Genomic DNA, 6,000 nt, shown 5'->3' with positions numbered 1-6,000 from the left:
CCAGAAAAGAGCCCAGAGGCTAGACTAGAATGCCCAAGATGTGAAGGACCCACTGAGGAAGTGCCAATGTCTACTGAGGGAAAGTTATTAACCAGCTGACCCAGGTACAGCAGGATTTGGCCCAGGTATGGGTGGAAACTAAGGGGCAAAGGGAACAATGCTTGGCTTTGCAGGAAGCACTGGCCCAGGCCCAGAGGGAGAGAACTCAGAAAGCTACAGTGGGAACACAGATGGAGCCTCGGGTGCAGCAGAGCACTGTAGGAACTCAGGCTAAAATACTCAGTGTGATAACTAGCACCGAGGCCAAGAAAGAATCGCTCCAGCAGGGAGAGGTGAAAGAGAGAGGCTGGGGTAGTGAATAGGACCTTTGGATAGGGAAGAGAGTAGTGCAGGCAGGCTTTGTAAGCTCCCTCCTAAGAGACAATGACCTGGCAAAATGGCCGGAGGCAGCAGAAAAGGAACTGGAGGATCTCAAATTCAGGAATGAACAGCTGACCGAAGATCTCCAGTTCATCAAGGATGGAAAACCAGCACTTGCCCCACATGGTATATGATTACAAGATGTAACTAGAGGCTTGGCATACAGACACCCCAAAATCCCAGAGAAGAAAGTGAGTCAAGGGACCATGGACATGCTCTCCGGGTCAGAAAGACCCGAGAGAATAGACCCTCAAAAACCAGGGCAAAGACTGGGTAGAGTCTCTATGGACAGAGAGATCTGGGAGGGAAAAGGCCCTGCTACACTGGGACAAAAGAAGGGTTAAGAAGAGAAATTCCTTTCTATAGAACTACCACCCAAATCCTGTCAGGGAGTGGACTAGACCCAGAGACCTCCTGCTCGAGGTCTCAGCATCATGCCACACCCATCCCAGGAAAGGAGCAATAGAGCAGTCCTCCAAGTAGCCTAGAGTGGCTGCAGGGATCAGCCAATCAGGGCCCAGGGGGGCCATATAAAAGAAGTTGCAGCGGCAGAGCTTGTTTCTTGTTGAAGCTAAAGAAGTGCAAATGGTGCTCTGGCTGGCCAAAGGGCACTAGAGCACCATGGACTGCTCAGTACGAGCAGGGGAGCGTTCCTGGCTGGATGCTGGGCTTGAACTTGGATGAGCCTTGAGGTAAGGGTGAAGCTTTGATGAAGGGTGGGGCCGCAGGAAAGTGGCCCAGAGGACTGAAAGCAGTGTAGTTAAATGGGACACTGTGTCACATGGCTGCTATTCTTAGGGTCCCTGGGTTGGGACCCAAAGTAGTGGGTGAGCCTGGGTCCCCCCATAGACCACTGGGGAACTGGCCTACAATTGGACAGCAAGAAACCCCCCAGAAGGGGAATTGAACTACTTAGTGGCTGAGCTGGGGCCAGAGTAGACCAAGATGGTGAAACCCACTGCCTGCAGGGGGGGAGTTCTGGGGGTACAGGCTTGATACTGGAGCCAGGACTATTTAAAGATCATGGGTACACCTGAACTGTACAGGGCATTCGTGAATGATTAGTGCCACAACGTTACAATGTGAAAAACTTGTATTTTTTCCCAATTTAATTCTGAGACATGGCTGTACCATTTCTGTTGAAACTTAACAAAATCAGCCTGAGGCAGACACCCAGCATGGAAAATGTCAGCTGAAATGGTTATAAAAAAGCAAAGTTATAAGGATCTGAAAACAAGGTCTTATAATGCAAAATGTTTCACAATCTTAACTACACATGAGACTCCTAGCTTCCCCTGTATTTTACTGAACATGGAAAAAGCTAGGACTGGCAAACAGTATTTTATCTAAGAACAGATTCCAATTAATAAGATGCTCAGCCTTATATATTTAGGCCATAATTCAGCAAACCACTTAATCACATGCTTAATTGTTTTGATGAAATGCAGCCTTTGGGCTTGTGTCTACTCCTGTATGGGAGTGAACAAAGGAGAGGAGGGAGCCCAAAGGCATTTCCATCACTTCAGGAGCCATGCTCAATACTCAACATAATTCTGTAGGGGAGCACAACACTGCTGTCTGCTAGCATTTCCTACAGAGCTGTCTAAAAGGGGGCAGGGTGCAAGGGAGGCCTGGGTCCTCCCAGCTCTGTATCTGAACATCTGTGCATCTATCTCTGCAGTGTGCACTGCACAGAAGCCCCCAGAAGAATCCTGGATGAATCAGTCTGACTTCTTCCTAAATTGTATTCTATATAAACCTATATACTGCACTTATTAGCATAGTAGCTGAGCACGTCCCAGTAGTGCATTCAGCAATATGGCTACACATCTGTGTGGTGTTTTGTTCACTCTTCCCTTCTGGGGGAAGTAGTCTGTGCTGGGCAGTGTCTTATGCTGGTAGGGTTTTTAGAAGTGGGGTTTTTTAAATGTTGCTATGAATTTATATTAGAGAAGGCAGGTCAAAGAAATGTGCCTTGCATAGGAGCAGAAGGTGGTGAGATTTGTGATGGTTAGCTCCTGCGGGTGTTTCTTCTGAAGTTTCAGACTGTCCCCCAGGAAAGTTCTGTCTCCCACACAGGCAAACTTTAGTCTTGTAGGGCCAGAGAAGCATAGTTGTTGATCACACTCTTGCGGCTGCATCATGACTCTTATGCATCCTTTTAAGTCAGACTGTGGCTTTGAAGCCAAAGCCTCCCAGGGCTAGATACTGCAAGGTAATGAGCACCCTCTGCTGGGACATAAGGTGCTGAGTAGTCTGCATCATCAGGCTCTTGACCAAGAGCATTATGAACCACGGTCCTTGGGAAGAAATTCTTTGGGAATTTGTCTGATTCCCTGTCAGGCTTCTTTTCAAAATAGGAAATGTATGGCTTATGGAAGATGCTGGATAACCCTAGTTCTTTTAGCCACAGAAAATGCAAAGCATGGTATTGCTGCAGTGCAAGTTCTATATGTTGTCTCACAGATAAGCTGGTTGGTCAGCTAAGAAGATAATTGAAATTCCATGCCCACCCTTTTGTTGGTATCTTGAGTTGCCAGTCTCCCGTTTGTGGTGATATCATTTGAGATGCAGGAATTAACTAGGCAAATAATTTATAATGAACAATCTATCCAATGCATTTTGCCACTTTCTCTTTGCTCATTGTCCCAAAAAACATTGCAGTTCCCAAATACACTCCCTATTCAGCAAATAACTCCTATGAAGTTCTTGGTCTGTAGATCAGCAACAGTTCATTGCAAGTGTTGACAATTTAAAATTCAAGCTATTCTATTTACAAATGTGTCACAAGACATTTTTCTGTTACCTTATTGGATTAGCATAACTTGGTTGGGTGGATAACACACCCACCCCAAAGGTCAAGAAAGGGTTATAGAGCTCTGGTCAGTCAACCCCAAACTGCCACACTTGTTTGGCTTGTCAGGCCAGGGCCCTTAAAAGGGAGGAACTCAGCCCACTGTGGGGTGGTCCTCTGAAACAAGCGGAGCTCGAGCTCCCAGACCAGGGCACTCAGTTATGTGCTGAAGAACAGCTTGGGAGTACCACCAGCCTGAGCCCTCAGGGAAAAGAAAATGGACTAGTTTGTTTCTTTTGTTGTACTACCCAGGATATATCCTTAAGCTTTAGCCAAGCAAAAGGGTGAGAGTGCCTAACGTGAAAAAGTACTTCCCCTCCTTTTTGTGAAGGTGGCCTGGTCTCTTGTGGGCCTTTTTGTCTGTACTATTTTACATCCTCTCTGGAAGTAATCAGACTCCCTAAGAGGTACCGTTTAAGGGCTATATCCCATACCCCAGGACCAAATCACAGGATTGCTGTTGCTCATGCTAAGATGTCTGATGTATGAGGAGCCCAACTTCAGGAGTGGCCCTAGCTATTTTGTTGGCCTGAGCAGAGACCGTTTTCTGTGATCTCCGGAACAGCCAAAAAAATAGCCAGCAGCTGATTGGGTAAAAATGGCCCATAAAGTCCATCAGCAGAGGGAAAAACAAAAAGCCAAGTGTCATAGCCCACTCTGGAATTTGATGTGTAGGGTGCTGCTCTGCTTCTCTACCCCTAGAGCTGTCATCCCAAGGAGGTGACTGTGAGATAAGCTGTGACAGTGACTATTAGAATGAAATTTCTGGCATTTAATATTCATGATTACAAATCTGAAACTTTCTCTCTGGTGTGAAAGTCACCCTGCACACTGTGCCTGAACAAAGCCACTTAATTCTCACTTGAGTCCTTGAAACATTTCCAGAAAATGTTACATTATTTGCCCAACTCAAATTAAAACCACCATTTCTTTTCATATAGGCCACTAAGCATCCATCAGATGCACATGAACCACAAGTCTGTAATAGTCCAGGTTTCTCATCCACAGTAATCTTGAATCTGAGGGTATATAGTGCACTCGCACTCTGCTTTTCATCTTTATGATAAAATGTAACTTGGAACACTTTTTGCACCTGGCTCACTTTCTACTGTAGTTTAAATTGCATTCAAATATTTTTTAAAAAGAAACAAAATAAAGAACTCCTTGAACAAACAGCAAGAATACATGCACTGATACAGTAATCTGCTCCCAAAGTTTAACAAGAAACTCCCTTAAAATATTCTCCTTCAGACTCTAAATCTTAGGACAGTCTCTGGATAGAATATTCCTTTTCTCCCCAAAAATCCATCCTTTCATTCCCTAACCCAAATCCACCAATCCTTCTATAACCAGACCTATTGACCTACCAGGCTTTCCCCCTCCTAAGCACTGCAGAGAGGTTCAAGGTGGCTCTGACAGCTGTTCCTCTCAGCTGTAGCAGACAAGCTACAGGCAGGCATAGGGATATCCTCACCCCAAGATGACAATGATAATTATTTAAAGTGGTACCCACTAAGTGATAGTGCTCTCTAACCTCTCCAGAGGTTGTCCCTGATCTGAAGAGTTTACCATCTAAAAACAGACAGATTATTAGAAGAACAAGAATAGGCAATTTATAGACAAGTCAGCTCGGTTCACTGGAAACAACTCAGTTAACGTGGCTCGATAAGAGGGACTTAAATGCAGATGTGCCAGGAGACTAAGGTCAGTGAGGTCATGCTATGCATAGAGGACTGTGCAGAAGACATCACAGAGGTGATTGTAACAGATTCTAACAAATCAGAGGACAAGGCTGGGAATATTGGTGGAGTGGATGGGATGGAGGCACAATGGAGACTTGGATAAGGGCAGAGCAGAGTGACCTAGAACTTTGATGGGGATAGTGGATAGAGCCAGAGAGGAGTTACATGACTACCTCAACAAGGAAAGAAGATGCTAAACTCATCTGCCTTTTGCATGGATTGAAGGGACATAATGTGGGTGTGGGAGGCCAGAGAGGGGGATGTTGTAGTAAATGGTGGGTGATATAGTGAGGGCTGTGGAGATGAATTGAAAAGGATGCATCCTAGAGGTGTTGAGGAGGAAGTAGCAGCAGGATTTTGAAACGGCTTGGATATGTGAAGGTGGGGAGAAGGAGGAAGGCAAAAATAAGTCTGAGATTGAAGGCCCAATTTACAAGGCAGGGAAAGCCTTTTTTTTTTTTTTTCTTTTGTACAGCACTTAGCAAAATGGGATCCTGATCCATGAGCAGGGCTTCTAAGGTCTACAATAATACAAATTCATAATAATGAGGAGGCTGATAGTGTTGTCTATAGTGACAGAAATGTGGTGAGTGCAGAAGGCTTGGGAGGAAAGAGATGGAGTTCTGCCTTGGCCGGTTGGGGTGAAGTATCCCATCCTCCCAAGTTAATGCTGTGCTGCATGACTATTTAATATCAAGACTTGTGATAACAACCTGAAGAATTGATGAGCTCCCCTTCCTATCTTAATCTAGTTTAACCACTGCTCCTTCACGGCATAGAGACAAGAGAAGCAGGTCTGCAGCGCCTGGCATTACTCTTGGACTGATCTGGCCAGGCAGTGCTGACCGGGAGAGAGCTGGGCTGATGGACTCTCTCTCATCACAGCAGCACCTTGGCCCTGTCTCCCCCTCCCTTCCTATCTTCTTCACAAATTGGTGGAGTGTCTACATGGTGAAGCCCCTTTTGCACCCCTAGCAGTGCATG

The 6,000-nt window shown here is 45.6% G+C and overlaps 1 protein-coding gene across 1 annotated transcript in view; it reads left to right on the top strand.

Annotated features, from left to right (window-relative positions):
• Window positions 1-990: 990 nt before the first annotated feature.
• Window positions 991-6,000, top strand: part of TENM4 (teneurin transmembrane protein 4) — a 1,775,651-nt gene continuing 1,770,641 nt past the window's right edge. The window contains exon 1 of the mRNA XM_043504093.1: window positions 991-1,112. The gene's annotated coding sequence lies outside the window, so the exon portion shown is untranslated. The remainder of the gene's footprint in view (window positions 1,113-6,000) is intronic.

This window comes from Dermochelys coriacea, chromosome 1, assembly GCF_009764565.3.
Source record: "Dermochelys coriacea isolate rDerCor1 chromosome 1, rDerCor1.pri.v4, whole genome shotgun sequence".
Lineage (NCBI taxonomy): Eukaryota > Metazoa > Chordata > Testudines > Dermochelyidae > Dermochelys > Dermochelys coriacea.
The sequence above is the reverse complement of the archived record's forward strand: the minus strand, read 5'-3'. Positions and strand labels throughout refer to the sequence as shown.